Source organism: Rattus rattus, chromosome 17 (assembly GCF_011064425.1).
Source record: "Rattus rattus isolate New Zealand chromosome 17, Rrattus_CSIRO_v1, whole genome shotgun sequence".
Taxonomy (NCBI): Eukaryota; Metazoa; Chordata; class Mammalia; order Rodentia; family Muridae; genus Rattus; species Rattus rattus.
Genome location: NC_046170.1, coordinates 26,560,547 through 26,579,512, shown reverse-complemented (window position 1 = coordinate 26,579,512; position 18,966 = coordinate 26,560,547). Strand labels below are relative to the sequence as shown.

The 18,966-nt window shown below is 47.0% G+C and overlaps 1 protein-coding gene and 1 long non-coding RNA gene across 2 annotated transcripts in view; one reads left to right on the top strand and one right to left on the bottom strand.

Moving 5' to 3' along the window:
* Tango6 (transport and golgi organization 6 homolog) overlaps positions 1-18,966 on the bottom strand; it is a 180,310-nt gene that overhangs the window by 1,277 nt on the left and 160,067 nt on the right. The gene's annotated exons all lie outside the window — the stretch shown is intronic.
* On the top strand, positions 1,846-3,265 carry LOC116886346. The gene is made up of 2 exons (XR_004386100.1): positions 1,846-1,936; positions 2,826-3,265. It is a non-coding gene; the product is annotated as an uncharacterized LOC116886346 (long non-coding RNA).

Below are 18,966 nucleotides of genomic sequence, written 5' to 3'. Positions count from 1 at the left end.
TCTGTAATAACATCTGGTGTCCTCTTTTGGCCTGCAAGCAGAACACTGTATACATAATGAATAAATAAATAAATCTTAAAAAAAAAAGTCTTAAAAAAATCCCAGGACTCAGAAGACAGAAGCTGGCAGATCTGTGGCCAACCTTGTCTGTATAGTAAGTTTCCGAACAGTCAAGGATACAACACCTAGATGCTGCCCTGGAAAGAATTACAGGAAAGCAGGAAAGAGTAGACACATCCATGTGAGAATAAACAGAATGTGGCTCAGGATGGTGGTACTTGGTTTTAATCCCTACTCCTGGAAGGTAGCAGCAGAAGGATCAGAAGTTCAAAGATGGCCTCACCTACAATTGCCGGCCTGGACTATGAGACCCTGTCTTAAAATAAAGCAAAAAACCAAACAACAATAAAACAAGTAACAAAACAAACCAGAAGACATTTAAGGCTCCAAGAGCGAGTGCAGAGAGCAGAGGGTATAGTAAACTACAGTAAACTACAGAGATGACCTGAAGTGGTGGGTGACAAACACATGGTCTGGCCGAGACGCTCCAGGCGTCCCAGCCCTAGATGCCCCCAGTGTGCTGCTCGGCATCCTGAATTTGCTATGACAAGTTAGAACCCCTCTACCTTGTGTGGTTCTTTGTCACCATGGCCCTGGGGATGGCAATGTAGGGACTAGGATTCCCCTAAGAGCCCTGGGCCCTTCCTCCGCACACCTGACCTCCCCCAGCTGCCTGCACTGTGTCTCTGTGGATCTTTTCTCTAGCAGAGCTCCTTCCCTGTTCTCCACCTTTGAACACGCTTTACGCTGCGAGGCTACTTCATGTCCTGTTTACTCTATACACACTGCCAAGATACCACTTCCGAGGGCTTTTCTCTTTAACACTCATCCTCAAATTCTGTTTGCAGCCTTATCACAATTATAATTTAAATATTTGTTGTGATTTTGTTTTTTATTTATGTTGGGAATTGATATTATACAATTAAAAATGTTTTCCTCATTAGATCACAAATACTACAGATGCCAAGGCCATGTCTTGCTTTCTTCTCCTGTGGCCAGGACTTCACAAAGTGACTGGCATCTGGCATTCTATTCATGATGGGAGTGCGGGCACACATGCCACTCCTGGCCAGTCTGGTGATTCTAAGAACATCTACCAAAACAGTGACAGAGAGCCAGTCTGATCCCCCAGGCCAAGAGCCTGCTTTAATGACCTACTACTGAAATGTTAAAATTACTGATAATGTATATTGGATTTATGGCTTATAAATGGCATCTAGTGAAACAAAGGAGCAGGGACATGAGCAGTGGAGATGCACGCTGTCTCTCACAAGTGAGTTTTGACTGTGGTGGTTGTGCGCCATGAACACTAGTCTCTGACGGACTTATGGTGAGTGGGAGAATCATCCTAGCCAGAAGCAGGTCGATGTGTCTGTTACTCCAACTGAGCAAATGGAGGCACTGACAGCCTGGGAGCTCCTTCTGGAACCCGTGCCCACCACACGAGAAAGCAATGGCTGTCTCAGATACAGATGGTCAGGGAACTCTCTGTAGCAGCCTCTCCTACTCAGCCAAGCATTTACCAAAGACACCGACAAGGAAGGAAGCAGGACAACCTGCTGTCCTTGCTGCCCCAGCCAGCCTGATGGAGGTGGAGCTGACAGCAAGCGGGTGGGTGGGCAGGTGAGTGGGGGTGGGGGGCGAGTGAGGAAGGACACAGTTGTGCTCGCTTTTGCATGTTTTTCCAGTTTTCAATGATGGAGACGCACGTGCAAGATGGGGGCTCCACACTGTGGTTCTGATGATTCTGTGTTTGAGTGGAACACTCTTCTATTTGCGTTTCAGATTGACACTGCAGAGTAAGATGAGCTGTAAAGAGTCCGCAATTATTCCGCACGTCAGTTTCTCCTTAGAGCGAAGCAACTCAGTGCAATCAGTAAGCACCTGGACAAGTAAATCGGGACTCTGGGGGGGAGGGGAAACTGCATCTTATTATGATTAATGACACACACACGCACGCACACATACACATGCACACCCGCGTGCACACACACACATACACACACACACGCACGCACACACACGCACCTTTTTTTTTTTTCTTATTTTTTGAGACAGGGTTTCTCCACGTAGCCCTCCCTATTCCATAACTTGAACTTGCTCTGTAGACCCTGGAACCCATAGAGATCTGCCTACCTCTGCCTCCCAAGTGCTGAGATTAAAGGTGCGCACCACCACTGCCTGGCCCCTCTTTTTAAAAATGTTTTTTTTTTCTTTTTCTTTTTTTTCCTTTTTTCTTTTTTTTTCGGAGCTGGGGACGGAACCCAGGGCCTTGTGCTTGCTAGGCAAGCGCCCTACCACTGAGCTAAATCCTCAGCCCCTTTAAAAATGTTTTAAGGCTGCATTTACTCTATGTGGACGAGTGCTCTGCTTGCATGGGTGCCTGTGCATTGCGTGCGTCCTAGTACTGGATTGATGCACAGTTACGAGCTGCTATGTGGGAACTGAACTCAGGTCCTCTACAAGCACAGCAAGTGCTCAACCGCCGAGCTGTGTCTCTACTCTCACCCTTCCCTTTTAATGGGGGGCCTTGTGTTTTGGTTTTGCTTGGGAACACAGGTTTTACACAGTCAGTTTTGCCATGTCTGTTCCTTTTCAAGTGTCGTTCCATTAAGACCTGAGCCCAAGAGCCACACTCACTAAGATGCGGTAGGGCATGCCCTGGACTTTCTCAAGGAGCTGCTAGACACACCAGGAGTAAGGCAGGCATCCAGCCCTAACCAGCCCTGCTCACTCTGCTAACCCGTCTTCATCTTTTTTGGCAGAGTGAAAATGAGGTGATTCCAGAAAGAGGACAACTGCACAGCTCCTGCTCATGGTTACCACTCACTCTGCAATCATTATGAAGGGCCCCCGTGGTACCCAGGCCGGGTACTAAAGAGATGGACGGTCCACGAACTGGCCCCTCTGGCAGTCAAAGCCCAGAGGAGAGGGAGGCACAGGCCACACAGTGAGGTCTCTACTGAGAGGAAAACAGTGTGCCTGGTTATCAGGATCAAAGTCATCTGCCTTCGGCAGTGGGAGGGTGAGACACTCTGCTGGTGAAAGGGGCATCACTGTGACAGGTACTGGATGGCACCAAGGAATGGCTTTGAGATCCATTAGCGAGTCCCCTCACCATCTAGCCACTAGAGATAAAGTAGTTTCTAGGCAAAAGTAATTAAAAATGTTATATTTAAAATAAAAATTATATTTATTTACTTCATGTGTGTATATGTATGTGAACACACATGTGCCATGAGTCACATGTGTAAGGATGGGAATCCGCTTTCTTCTTATTCCATGTGGGTCCCAGGAATTGAACTCTGGTCCTCACTCAGCAAGTGCCTTTCCCCACTGAGCTATCTTGCTGTCCTTGGCTTCCAACTCTTTAGGGAGCCAAGGTGACTGTGAACTCTTTCCTGCCTTCTTCCAGAGGCTGAGGGGACAGGTGCTGCCACCTTGTCCGTTTTCAGCAATGCGGGGACCGAGCCCAGGGCTGGGAAGGCGCTGCCGACTGAGCTGCATTGAGAGCCTGAGAGCCTTCTTCCTCCTAGAGAGGCAAAGGCAGCTTTGCCCATTAACTGGGCGGTTCTGAGGCAGTCTGCTCTTCCCGGGGTGGGGCAGGAACTTCCCCTGGGCAGTTATGTCCATAAATAACAGCCATGTTTGTGCAAAACACACGGCATCCTTGAGGGTGCTGAGCTCCTGTTACCAGGCTCTGGACCTCTCTTTGGGAAGGAAGTGTTCAGCAGAGCCTTCTTTAATTAACGGGTCCATCTTAGCAACCCACCCTCCTGTGCTTCTCCAATCCTACACATCACGGGACTTCCTCTGAACTCTCCAAGGATCAAAGCTTCCTGCCAGCCAAAGACTGTCACCAAATCCTAAGGATCAGGGGCTGAACACAGGAAAGTTCAAAGGTAAAGTTACTCACAGGAGCCTCTGAGGTGGGCAGGATACAAGCAATCCTGTGGGAGGATCCCTCATTAAGATTTCAACACCCTGCCATCTACACACACACACACACACACACACACAATCACACCTGCCATCTACACACATACACACATACCACACACACACCTGCTATCTAATATACACAAAACACACTTGCCATGTACAAACCCCCACTACCCCCACCTGCTACACACACACACACACACACACACACACACACACACACACACACACACACACACACACACACCACCCCAATGGAGCCCAAAAACTGCAGAGAGAGGGGGGGGGGAAGGCCATGGGTACGGTGTATGTGTGGGGAAGGAGGACTCAGAGCAGCAGTTGGCTGCCAGAAGCATTGGACAGAGGGAGAAGCCCTTTGTGGTTTCTGGGGAGTTTCCTTTTTGTTGTAGGAACTCACACAGGTATTGGGTCTAATGCTACATGTCCTCTACACTGAGCTGTACACACCCCCACCCAGCCCCTAGGTCAGGAGAGCTTAAAGAAGCACCTGCCTCCAACCTCCTTGGAAGGGCTGGAGTTCAGCTGTCTCACCAGCAGACAGTGGGACTGGGTACCACACACAGCCATTTTCCTATCCCTCCTGTTGGCCAGCCTGGGGCTTTCAGCGACAGGCAATGTTTGGGGTTGGCGTGGCTGAGACGCAAGCGGTTTACTAAAAAGAACAGTAGAGCAGAAGTGCCTTGGGCACACAGGTGCGCTTTCAAATGGAAAAGCTGAAAAACAGCTCAGAACACTCCTACAAAGCTGTGTCTTTGAGTTAAGATCAAAGAAGAAATAAATGGCAGGATTCTTGTTAGATCCTAAATATGTTTATTTATTTGTTATAAAAGCCACATATCCACAAGTCAGAATATTTGGAAACTATAAGAAAAAAAAAACTCTAGCCAGACTACCTTTCTAACACAAGTTATATTAGTGAGGGAACTCAGTAGTGAGCAGACAACCAGTCAGCCAAGACAGGCAGACAGGCAGACAGACACAGACATAGACAGACACACACACACATACATATTTTTGTTATTTGAGACAGTCTTGGTATGTTAGTTCTGGCTAACCTGGCACTTGCTATGTAGGCCAGGCTGGCCTTGAACTCTCAGGGATGTGCTTATCTCTGCCTCCCCAGTGTTAGGATTAAAGGTGTGTGCCACCATGCCCATCGAGATTTACACACACACACACACACACACACACACACACACACACACACACACACACAACTGTAAATACAAGATTTATTTTAGCGTATATGTGATTTATTTGTATGTATATTTTGCCTCCTGTATGGCTGTGCACCACATGTGGGCAGTGCCTGTGAGAGCTAGAATCCCTGGAACTGAAGCTTCAGACAGAGCTGTGGGCTGCTGTGTGGATGATGGGAACTGAACTTGGGTCCTTGGGAAGGAGAGCTAGTGCTTTTAACCCCCAGTCATAGCTCAAGCCCTTGCTTTAATTTTTTAAATTATTTTAGACATAAGGGAGAAACAGAAAGTCAAAATGTCAAATTTTCATCCATATGTAGTGTGTATATCACATGAAGTCTGAGAGGCACTGGCTGTGTGGGGAGAGCATCACAGAAGAGACAGCAGTAGGGCGTGAATAAAGGAAGGTCACGGAGGCTGGAGAGCTGCCCTGAGAGTGACTACGAGCAGTACAGCTTCTGTGGAGGACTGGGACCGATTCGCAGCACCCACCTGTGACTCACAACCAACTGTAACCCCATCAGTTCTAGAACATACAACTCCCTCCTCTGTGGTGCACAGACACATTCAGCAAAATAGTCAAACACTGTGAGTCCAAGGCCAATGTGCGTGACACCAGGTACTTTCTAAAAATCAAACAAAAGCATTATTTTTTCTTTTGTGTGTAGCATGTTTCCTGTGTGTGACATACATGTGGAGGTCAGAGGACAACCCTGTGTGGCATTCATCAGGAGTTGCTGGCCTTTTGTGCAGGCAGGGCTTGGAGATGATCAAACTGGCTAGGTGTGTGCCACCAAGTCGCCTGGCCAGTGAGGCCCCAGGATCTGCCTTTCGCCACCATCCCAGTTCAAGTATTATCACCACACACACTACACCCGCTTTTCTGGCATAGGTTCTGGTGGTCGAACTCAGGCATTTACCTACTGAGCTATCTCTCCAGCCCAAGGGAAAAACTTTATAACAAAACAACCAAGTCTCTTTCTTTACTCTATGTCTATGTATGTGTGCCTGCATGAATTCGTTTATGTACACCACGTGTGTGCAGGTGGCCTTAGTAGCCAGAGGGTATTAGATCCCCTGGAACTAGGTTACAGGCACTCCCAGGTGCCTTTATCCCAAGGGGGAATTGTTTTAAAATGACTTTAATAGATACGAATTAACTTTTTTTTTTACATTTATTTATAAGTACACTTGTAGCTGTTTTCAGACGGTGATTTACTATAATGGAAGCGAGGTGAGCCAAGTGGCTGCTCCATTGTTATTGTGTGGGATCAGGAAAACACAACGGGCTGAGGATGCAGCTCTGTCCCCAGTACCGCAGTAGAGCACACCTATAATCTCAGCACTCAAGACAAAGGTTATCTTATCTCCAGAGCAAGTTTGGGGCTAGCCTTGGATACATATAGCCCTGTCTCGAGCAAACAAAATAATATAAATAGCCACAGTCAAAACATTTACAGAAAGGACTCCGGAAAGATGAGTTAGCAGAGGCCTTTTCATCTATAATTTTCTCTTCCCCTGGCCTCTCCTTCTGTCTTAGAATCAAACAATGGGTCTTGCACATGTTTTGCATGTGTTCTACCACATGTATAATTTCTTAAGTTTTACTGGGGAAGTAGGTTGTTGTGGTGGTTTGAACAGGTTTGGCCTCCACAGACTTAGGTGTCTGAATACTTGGTTCGTAGGGAGTAGCACTATGAGGAGGTGTGCCCTTATTGGAGGAAGTGTGTCACTGTGGAGGCGGGGCTTTGAGGTCTTAAATGCTCAAGCTACTTCCAGTGTGAAAAAAGTCCAGTCTCCTCCTGGCTGCCTTCAGAACAAGAGGTAGAGCTCTCGGCTCCTCCAGTGCCATGCCTGCCTGGACGCCGCTATGCTTTCCATCTCGATGATAACGGACTGAACTCAGAACTGTAGGCCAGCTCTAGTTAAATGTCCATTACAAGTGTAGCTGTGGTCATGGTGTCTCTTCACAACAATGGAAACCCTAAGACAGTTGTTAAATACATAAGGATACAAAGTTAAATGCTTAGAGTCAAGTGTAGTAGCTTATAAACTGTGATCAGAACTCTAAGGCATTTCAGGTTCAAGGCTAGCTTGGACTACATAGTGTGACACTTTCTCAAAATAACAAGAAAGGAAGGAAGGGAAGGAGGGACCAAGACAGAGAGGGAAGGAAGGGGAGGAAGGAGGGGGACAGAAAGAAGGAAGAAAGGGACAAGCAGGCTAAGTGTTTGTGTAGCATATACCAATGGTATTTATGTATTCAATTCTCGCTAGAAACAACAGATGAGGGGAAAAGGGAGCAAAAGGGAAGGAAAGTCATTCCAGAGTTGTACTGACCACTGCCATGCCTCCCTTTGTGAGTAAGATAAATAGAACCTGGGCACAGTGACGGCTAGAACAGCCCAGGAGTGGGACAGTGAAATATGGGCAGGGAGGGGAAGGAGGCAGCAGAGACAGTGGCTGGACTGCGCCGGCAGATACAGGGCTTCTTCAGATGAAGCCCAGAATCCAACCTTTTCTGTTTAAACACACACTGGGAGAAATATTATGGCATAAATGCATCCAACCATGTCTTGAAACAGCTCTTACTGTGTTACTCAGGATGGTCTTGAGTTCTAGGGGCTTAAGCAATCATCTTGTCTCAACGTTCCCTGGGACTGGGACCACAGTCTACACCACCATTTCCATGTCACCTATGTGTGAGTTGGACCTGAGGGTACAGTTGTAGTCCTATTACTAGGGAGAGGTTGAAGCAGAAGGACTGAGAACACAGAGCTACCTTAGGCTACACAGGAAGTACGAAAACTCTCTGGGTGACAGTGTGAGACCTTTCTCTCCTACACCACAAAAGAGAAAACACCCACGTGTGAATTGTGGCTGGGGAAGCAAGAGCCAACAGACAGACTAGTTAAAGGCTGAGGGTCCAATTCCAGAACGACTCAGCAAACATTTCCCAGATTGTGCTGAGAATTCTTTATATATATATAAAGAATACAGGGGTTGGGGATTTAGCTCAGTGGTAGAGCGCTTGCCTAGCAAGCGCAAGGCCCTGGGTTCAGTCCAAAGCTCCGAAAAAAAAATATATATATATATGTATGTGAGTACACTGTTGCTCTCCTCAGACACATCAGAAGAAGGCATTGGATCCCTATTACAGATGGTTGTGGGCCACTATGTGGTTGCTGGGAATTGAACTCAGGACCTCTGGAAGAGTAGTCAGTGCTTATAACCACTGAGCCATCTCTCCAGCCCCTGTGCTGAGAACTGAGTAGCACAGCCTGAGAAGCTTCCTTAGATGGGGCTAGGTGGAGCTGATTCCAGAGTGCTAGAGGCAGGTGAACAGGGCCACATGGATCCTGGAGCAAATGGCTTTCCCTGAGGGACTTGGGGACCCCACTTGGACAGTGAGGTCTCAAAGTACTCCTTTGAGAGTCCTGTGAGATCAGTGTCTGTGGTGTCAGGCACAAGGAAGTGTCCAGGGTAGGTGCAAAATAAGCCGTGCTTTGCCAGGCCTCCACTAAGACTGTGGTCTCATTGGGGATTTAGCTCAGTGGTAGAGCGCTTGTTTAGCAAGCCCAAGGCCCTGGGTTCGGTCCCCAGCTCCGGAAAAAAAAAAAGATAAAAGAAAAAAAAAAAAAAAAGGGCCTGGAGAGATGGCTCAGCGGTTAAGAACACTGACTGTTCTTCCAGAGGTCCTGAGTTCGATTCCCAGCAACCACATGGTGGTTCACAACCATCTGTAAAGGGATCCGATGCCCTCTTCTGGTCTGAAGACAGCTATAGTGTACTTGTATACATAAAATAAATAAATCTTTTTTTTTAAAAAAAGACTGTGGTCTCTGTGAGAGCCAGGAGTGTGGGCAGCTTATCAGTTCTCCTAACACTGAAGTGGCAAAAACAAATCTCGGAGGAATGAGTGAAGGAAAGTTGGCATGAACAGATGAATGCTATAGACCACTGTCACTCCCAGCAGGCGGCTCCCTAAGCACTGTTGCTTTGGCTCCAGGAGAGTTGACCTCTTCTGTCCTCTTTGGGCTTCTGTACACATGGGTGCATGTGTGCGCACACACCTACACCCACACAAATGGGCACAAATACACACACACACAAGTGCTGTGGTCTTTTGTTTGTTTGTTTTGAGATACTGCCTCTCTCTATAGCCCTGGAACTCACTATGTAGACCAGCCTGGTAAGCATTTGCCTCCCAAGTACTGGGATTAAAAGCATGTGCCAACGTGCCAGACATATATGTGTATTTTAAAAATTTGTTTTTATCTTATGGGTAAGTATGGTACTTTCAAGAGCCTACATGTACACATGTGTACCAAGTATGTGCCCTTTTCCCATGGAGGCCAGAAGAAGGGGATGGGTTTCTTAGAACTAGAGTTACAGGTGGCTTTGGACCTGTGCTTTGGTGCTGAGAACCAACCCCAGATCAGCGACTGCTCTGAATGGCGGAGCCATCTCACTAGCCTCCATACAAAAGTCTGTCAAAAATCCATACACTTTTCTTGAGTGGGAGGTGCTTTCAAGTCAGGGTTCCTCTGTGTAGCTTTGGCTGTCCTGGAACTCGCTCTGTAGACCAGGCTAGAAAAACTGTTACTGTTTTATGTGTGTGAATGTTTTGCCCACATGTGTGTGTATGCACCAAGTGTATACCTGGAGCCTGTAGAGGTCAGAAGAGGTCAGAGCCCCTGGGACTAGAGTTACAGATGGTTGTGAGCGGCCATGTGTATTCTGAGACTCAAACCTGTATGTCCCCTTCAGGACAAGTGCTCTTACAACTGAATTAAACCTTTAGGTCCCTAAAATACTTTTAAAAAGAAGCGTCGGTGAGGTGGCTCAGTAAGTAAGGTCACTGTCGAGCCTGGAAACCTGAATCTGACCCCTGGGACCCACGTGTAGGAGTCAATTCCCATATATTTATACTGTCCTCTAACCTCTACATGTGAGCCACGGCTTCCTACACTAAATAAATAGACATGATAAAGGAAAGCCACTAACATCATCTCCAATTTGCCTAGACCCCATGGCTAGTAAAGAAGGGAGCCAGCCCCAGTGGCACAGACTTGGAGATGTAACTCTATTAAACGTCACTTACCACTGCATCTCCAAGTGGTTATCCTTATTACTGAACAGAAGTGTACAGAAAGCGAATCTGCTGCCCCCTTACAAGTCTACTGTAGACTCCAGCAGACAGACCGTATTGACGGTATTTTGCTGTCCTAAGCAAGATGAGAGATACAAAAGGATCCTTATTACTGCCACGTGGAGAAGTCTGGCTGGCCTCAGGGCTAAGGGCAAAACACAGCTCTCAAGACAAAGAATAGAGAAGCCCCCAATATGAGCAGGCAGAAAGGGAGGAGTGGGGTAGGGCAGGGGTGAGTAAGCTGGGAACAAGGCTTATTTTGTATATATTTGCTTTTGGTAATTTTCGGGGGAGGAGGTGGTTTGAGGCAAGGTTTCTCTGTGTAGGCTTGGCTGTCCTGGAGCTCACTCTGTACACCAGGCTGCCTACTTTACCTCCCAAGTGCTGGGACTGAGGTGTGCGCCACCACCACCAGCTTGCTTTCTGTAATTAAAAATAATTTATTTACTCCCCACCGAGGCTTTATATGGAGAATAGAACAAAATGGTGTCTCTGCTTGCCACACCTTGACGGACTGCTAAATGTCTCATTCACACACACACACACACCCAGAGAGAGAGAGAGACAGAGACAGAGACAGAGAGAGAGAGAGAGAGAGAGAGAGAGAGAGAGAGAGAGAGAGGTTGTTTATATTTATTTATTTGGCATGTATGTGTACATGTCCATATGCATATGTCACAGCAGGGGTTCTCTTTTCTTTCTTTTTTTTTTTTTTTTTTTTATTAACTTGAATATTTCTTATATACATTTGAGTGTTATTCCCTTTCCCGGTTTCGGGCAAACATCCCCTCCCCCCCCCTTCCTTATGGGTGTTCCCTCCCCACCCCTCCCCTATTGCCGCCCTCCCCCAACTGTCTAGTTCACTGGGGGTTCAGTCTTAGCAGGACCCAGGGCTTCCCCTTCCACTGGTGCTCTTACTAGGATATTCATTGCTACCTATGAGGTCAGAGTCCAGGGTCAGTCCATGTATAGTCTTTAGGTAGTGGCTTAGTCCCTGGAAGCTCTGGTTGCTTGGCATTGTTGTACATATGGGGTCTCGAGCCCCTTCAAGCTCTTCCAGTTCTTTCTCTGATTCCTTCAACGGGGGTCCTATTCTCAGTTCAGTGGTTTGCTGCTGACATTCGCCTCTGTATTTGCTGTATTCTGGCTGTGTCTCTCAGGAGCGATCTACACTTCTGCACTTCTTTGCTTCATCCATCTTATCTAATTGGGTGGCTGTATATATATATGGGCCACATGTGGGGCAGGCTCTGAATGGGTGTCCTTCAGTCTCTGTTTTAATCTTTGCCTCTCTCTTCCCTGCCAAGGGTATTCTTGTTCCCCTTTTAAAGAAGGAGTGAAGCATTCACATTTTGATCATCCGTCTTGAGTTTCATTTGTTCTAGGCATCTAGGGTAATTCAGGCATTTGGGCTAATAGCCACTTATCAATGAGTGCATACCATGTATGTCTTTCTGTGATTGGGTTAGCTCACTCAGGAAATGTGTAGCCCAGGCTGGCCTCGAACTCGTGATCCTCCTGCCTCTGCCTCCTTCAGCAAATCCTACCGGCGTGCGCCACCACAACCGGCAAATGTGTAGCCCAGGCTGGCCTCGAACTCGTGATCCTCCTGCCTCTGCCTCCTTCAGCAAATCCTACCGGTGTGTGCCACCACAACCGGCTCTCTTTTTCTATCGTGAAGGGTCAAGGGGTCAGACTCACAGTGTCGGGTGGCATGGTGGCAAGTGCTTTTATGTGCCTTACCCTGAGTTGTCTCAATTTCCCCTTACTCCCTCAAACTAAAAAAAAAAAAAAAAAAAAAAAAAAAAAAATGTATCTTGTTTTTAATCACATGTGTGTTGGTTTGCACATGATAGTTAGGTGCCTGTTGCTAAGGTGAGAGGCATCAGACCCCTGGAGGTCGGATTTACAGGCAGTTGTCAGCTGTCCAATATGAGTGCTGGGAATTGAACTTGGGTCCATGGCATGAGATGATATGGGATCTTAACTACTGAGCCATCTCTCCAGACCCTAAATTTTATTTATTTATTATTATTAATAATTGCTGTTGTTTTGAGATAGGATCTGATATGTAGCTCTGCCTACTGTGCACCTCTCTGTAGCGTAAGCTGGCCTTGAACTCACAGATTCCCCTCATCAGTGTTGGGATGAAAAGTGTGCACCCCCATGCCCAGCTCATTTGTTTATTAATTACTGCATGTGAACAATGTGCATGTATGCGCAGAGTGGTAAGAGGATAACTTTGTGGACTGGTTCTGTCCACCTTTAAGTGGGCTCTGGGGAGCACACTTGGTACCATTTGTGCTCAGTGAATGCCTTTCCTCGCTGAGCCATCTCACCAGCTGTAGTTAATGTTCTAAAGCAGATGTCTGTGATTTTAAGACCAGCCTGGTCTACAGAGAGAATTCCAGGATAGCCAGGACTACACAGAGAAACCCTGGCTCAAAAAACTAAACCAAACAAAGCAAAACAACTTCGAAGGACCATGACTAACATTAACTCATAACGAACAGTCTCTGTCTCAATCATCATTAAAATGTGTAGGTAAAACGAACGACAAGGAACAGGGACAAGGTTTCAGATGGGAATGAGCTTTACATTTCATCTAATATGTTCAGTTTTCACTAGTATGTAACAAACAGACACAGGATTACTGAAGTATAAACCGGCTACAGCAAGTTGTGCACCTTAGGAAAACTTCGTGCAGTATCGGTCCTGTGTGGTCAGGTGGTAGTGGCGTGTGTCACACTGCAACATCTGATGGTCTGCTGTGCACTGAGGGCACTGGGGGGATTCTGCTGGGCCAGCAAACAAGGCTGAACTCTAAGCCTGCAAGGGGGGCAGCCTCTCCACCATAATGAGAAGGGGACGGTTGGGGAAGACAAATGGGGGCAGCTGTTGGCCCCCGTACTTTACTGATAAAATCTAAAGCTTCCTCTGATAGGTGTATGAAAAAGAAATCAGGGCTGTCTCCAAGGCCAGGCTTTTGAGAGACTGCATCGAGAGTGCAGGGAAGTCAGCAAAGAGAGGCAGGAATCCTGACATCTAAGGGATTCTATCCGTGTTTGGTGGCTAGAGAACACAGGCTCACGAAAGCCCAAGCAGCCATTACTATTAACTGAAGGTTACTGAGCCTTTCAGAGAGCATTTGTTTTCCAAGTATTTCTTTTTTTTTGTTTTGTTTTGTTTTTGTTTGTTTTGTTTTTTTCTTTTTTCGGAGCTGGGGACCGAACCCAGGGCCTTGTGCTTGCTAGGCAAACACTCTACCACTGAGCTAAATCCCCAACCCCTTTTCCAAGTATTTCTGTTGACTTAGAGATAAACGGCACTGACCCCTCCTGGATTGGCCTAGTTGTTCAGTGGGAAAAGATCCCGAGTGTGAACTGCAGATGGGGCAGAAGAGGACAGGAGTGTTGTGCATGATTTTCTCTGAAGAACAAGGGAGAAACTAACTGGTCAAGTGCTAAAAACGTCTGAGGGGTTTAGGGAGGTGAGGCGGTGCAGGGACAAAGACCAAAGCAGCTGGCCTGGCTGTAAGCTCCTGGCAGAGATGATGGCTCAGGGGTCCTGGACAAAGGCAGGGAGCAGACTTCCCGGGTCTAGTGTGTGCTCCTCTAGGCCAGCTCTTGCTGAGGCACTCCAGCCAAGGTTTCGGTGGCCACAGGCCTTGCAGCCCGCTGTGGCAGGGACAGGAGCAGCGGCTGCCACAGCAGTAGGAAGAACAGTGCAGTCTCTTTCAGAACGTCTTTAAATAGCAACCTGAGGAGGGAGCAGCTTCACTGCACCTCCACAGGCACCAAAATAGAACAAAAGCAGCTGGGAGGATGGCCAGAGCCTGCGCAAAGGTGGCGGCGGCTATGGCTGTGGTGGCTGCTGCTGCTGCTGCTGCTGCTGCTGCTGCTGCGAGACTGGCAGCATCTGAGAGCCATGACAAACTCGCCCTTCAAAGGGCACTCAGCTGCCACACCTAGAGACAGGCTCTATTGCTTCCAGCCCCGGGATCTCTATGCAGACACCTGCCAAGGGTGGAGGCCCTGTTTCCTTCCTTCCTTCCCAGAAAGCATTCTGCTAGACAGCCATGGGCAGGAAATGGTTCACTATTGCCGTTTGTTAGTGGTTCTACACTGGTCATGGCGCTGAGCCCTTTCTACATGTTTGACCACTGAATCCTGTGACACAGAGATTATCAATCCCAGTTGACAAAGCTGGGATTGGGGTTTAGAGGTTTAGAATTCAAACTGGTACCTGCCGAGTTTGATGACTCCACAGAATTTGCCTTTCGATGTGTGCATTAGGAGATCTGCTCTGTAGGAAGGACTTGCCCTTTCCTCACTACATAACGCGCTTATTTGGATGGCACCTGGCTAGTAGGGCATAGGGGCAGCTGACAGGCTAGTGTCTGATTCCAGGACGTGCCAGTTTGCTTTGGGGCACCCTGAATCATAATCTTAGCCTGCTCAAACAGCCTGGGTGTCCCTGGAGAGCCCCAGGCCTCTGCAGGCAGAGAATGCGCTGGTTGCAGACCCTAGAGCACCTGCTTAGTGGAATTCAGTGCTGCGACGACCCAGCGAAGGCCAGAGACAACCAGATGTGTGGACACATATGAGGCTAGGCTCTGCATTGTTCACTAATACACACGCAGTATGAAACACGCTACAGAACGGAAGCCCAGTCCTCCCCACAGAGGGGTAGCCATACTTCCCCCAAGGGATACTGTCTAAGCAGCCAGTGACCCCCACACTTATTCCACCACTGCTGCAAAAGAAAAGCTTCAGTTTATTGAGTGGTGTTAGGGGTGTACTTTGTGCATGATAGGCAAGCCGTAGCCATGGCCTCTAAGAAACATTTTATTTCAGTTTTGTCTGTTTTATTTTACATGTATGTGTGCTTTACTTGCATGGATGTCTGCATCTCGTGCATAGCTGGTGTCAGATTTCCTGGAACTGGAGCTACTGATGGTTGCCAGTTGCCAAGTGAGTGCTGGGACTGAACACAGGTCCTCTGTAAGTGCTCTTAACTGCTGAACCATCTCTCCAACTACTCCCTGCACCCCCATGAAAAAATTTTTAAATGTCTGGAACTTGCCAGATACCTAAATTAAAAAATTTAAAATTTCTTATACTTTGTAAGTGACTCTGACAACCTAATAACAATGATGTGTCTACAAGAAACTCAACAGTGTGTGTGTGTGTGTGTGTGTGTGTGTGTGTGTGTGTGTGTAAGAGGTCACCTTTGGGGATCTTCCCCTATTATACAGTATGTTTAAACAGGGTCTCCCACTGATCACTCGTTTCTGCAAGACTGACTGCTCTCGTGATCGGCTTGCCTCTGCTGCTGGCTCTTATGTGGGTGCTAGGGGTGTGAATTCAGATGGCCATGCTTTTGTAGCAAGCACTTGTCCCCCAAACAACCTCCCAGGTCCCCTACCCCCGACTCAATAATCTAAAGGATGAGGCAGCACAGGCTATCAGGAAAACAAAATAACAAAACACCCAAAAGCTGGTAGGAGACTTAGTAGGGATCTGCTATGATTTCTAAAGTAGATGTGTTAAGTGCCTAAGAGGCAGGTAAGTGTCAGGACAAGGCAAAGGGACTTAGTCTAGTACTATATTTCTTGGAATTTTCTTAATTATGAACAAAAAAGTTTCTTTTTCCAGAATGGAGAAGTACACATACTTTTGGATTGTATCTCCCAGGCCAGCGAGATGGCTCTGCAGGTAAGCACAGTTGCTATGCAGGCAAACTGACAAAAGACGTAAACAGCTGGACTCAGGAGCATGCCCTGAGTCTGTCTCAGCACAGAGAGCCTTAACCAGAGCGCCCTACCCCACTAGCTGGCCCACAGTCTGAAGCTCAGTTAAGACAAAAAGAAAAACCTGCCTCAACAAGGTGGAAGGCCTCTGTTTCCTCATTCCAATAACACAATACCTGCTAACTCAGGAGAACCAGAGACAGAAGAGTCCAGAAAGTCCAGTGGTAAAGGTCCTAGGAAGTCAATGTTGGTCTGAACACATCTGTAACAGTTCACACGTCTCTCCAGGACAGTCTCCAGGACAGTCTCAGGAACAGCTGAGCTGGTACCTCCCTTCTACTCTGCTGGCCATGGGACCTGAGCAACGAGTCATGAATGTGCTGTGTCTCAACTTCTTGTCTGTGAGTAGAGTTTGTGAGCCTACTTATCACACAGAGTTCTACAAGGATTTAGGACCCAAAATTGTATTTAGGTATACAATTAGCCATTAATAAATGTTAGCAATGTTAAATACAGAAGCTTGCAGGGTGTGGGCTTTACCAGGAAACACTGCCTCGAGCAAACAAACCTCGGGTAATGAACAATGAACTAGAACAGAACTTACAGCATCAATCTGTTTGATGGCTTCCTTCTTTTTAATTTTATCACTGTCTAAAATTGCTTTATTAATTTTGTGTGGAGAAGACCACACACCACAGTGCCTGTGTCGAGGTCAGAAAACAATGACCAACAAGGAGCTGGTTCTCTCTCAGAAGTTGGTCTGGTGGATCGAATGCAGGCTGTCAGTCTTGCACCAAATGCTTTTATCCACGAGCCATCCTCCATCCCTCAAAGTAAGTAGCTGAGATGACCTCCAACTCCTGCTCTTTAAAAGACTGTTTTATTTACTTAAAGATTTTTATTTCTATACGTGTGTGGGTATCTTACCAGTAAACATACTGAATGTATGTGTACTGTGCTATGCAATGCCCTGAGAGGTCAAAAGAGGTTGTTGGAGCCCATAGAATTGGAGTAGCAGACAGTTGTGAGCCTCTGTGGGGGGTGCTGGGAACTGAACCTAGGACCTCTGGAAAAGCAGACAGTGTACATAACCACTGCGCCATCCCCCCTCGCCCCCATACAGGGTTTCTCTGTGTAGCCCTGGTTTTTCTGGAACTCTATCTGTAGACCTGGATGGCCCCTAAACTCCCGGAGATCCATTTGACTCTGTATCCTGAGTGCTGAGATTAAAGATGTGCACATTGGTACCTGGCATGCCGTCTCATTTTTTAAAACTTGTCTTAACTTTTGTTGAAAATGAATCTTAACTTCTATTAGGCTACCTTTTGTAAATGATGCCTACCAGAGTTTACACACTTGTCTTGAGTCTTTAGTAGACGATTAACTTCATAAAAAACTTTCCACATTCACTATCATTTTGTAGAGCTTAGCCTGTAATATCATATACCTCCTTATCAACTGGCAGTACTGTCAGACACACTGAAGACTGGGACCTCTCAGGGCATTGCATAGCACAGTACATGTACAGTATGTTTACTGGTAAGATACCCACACATGTATAGAAATAAAAATCTTTAAGTAAATAAAACAGTCTAATTCACTCATCCATTTATGTAGGGAAGCCACCAACATCATGAGTTATTTTCCCACTGACAATCACCAGGGCAAGATTCATCACTTTTGTCCTTGTGCAGAGTTGGGGAAATTGGCACCAGGACACCTGCAGAAGACATAGAGGCAGACAGGCCCTGGCCGCCTCCCACCTCCACTTCCCAGGTTTGTCCCACCTTGCCCAGTCTACCTAACATCTATCTGGGGTCATCTCATGGCACCCCAAGAAAGGTGTACTTAGAATTTCTTCTTTTCAAAGGCAAGGGTATAGAGGAATGTTTGCCACCTAGATGTCTGTCACAGCAGCGTAATTACTTTCGGAGGGAAAAAAGTCCCAAGATTCTCCCCAGCCTGGCAACCTGGAAGGGGCTTGGCTTTCTGTGTTTTCTCTCTGCTTCCTGATATTTCTAGTCTTCTGTGTGATGGGAAGTTGCTGGATGCAAAATCTAGGGCTGGGCTTTTGGCAAGAGATGGAGGGACAGGAGGAAGGGCAAAAGGCAACCAGCCTGTTTCCTGTCTGTGCTCTCTGAAGACTTGCTGGCAGGTCCTGTAGGGCACCTGGGCCCAACGCCAACCCAAGCACCCTCCTACAGCTTTTCTGTCATGCTCCTGGGTAGACAGGAACTGTGCCATGAAGAGGTGACCTGGTCTGGATTCCTTTTGGATATTATGAATTCACAGATCCCAAACAGCCTTTATCTGGTCATCATCTGTGGGATAAATACCCCAGTGACTAAGTTTCTGGGTCCTTCAGATGACAGGGACACAGAAGACTAAGACTGTGCTCTGAAGCTACACTGCTCTGCACTGGAAAGCTGCAGCACAGTTAAACTTTCTCCCTTGTCTTGTCTCTTCATCTTAACAACAGGCACATGAAAGTCCCCCAAACCAAACAGTTAGTTACAAAGAGAGAACGGGTTAATTCATGGACAGCATGCAGACATCAGTGCCATTACATAACAAATGTTCAACAGACAGCGCTCAAAGGCTTTTGGGGAGTTTTCACACACATGTCATTTTTCTTAGGAGGAAAGTGCTATGCATATTGAGAGATAATGTTTGATTTGCTTGAAATTTACCAAAAGCACTTTACAGCTTGGGAAAACCAGACTACGGCATGTCATATATGGTCCCTCTGATGTCTGAATCAGTCTGTATCTGTAGCTAGCCCATTCATGGTGATCCTATATGAAAGAGCAAATGAATAACGCCTGTCTTATTCTGAGTTA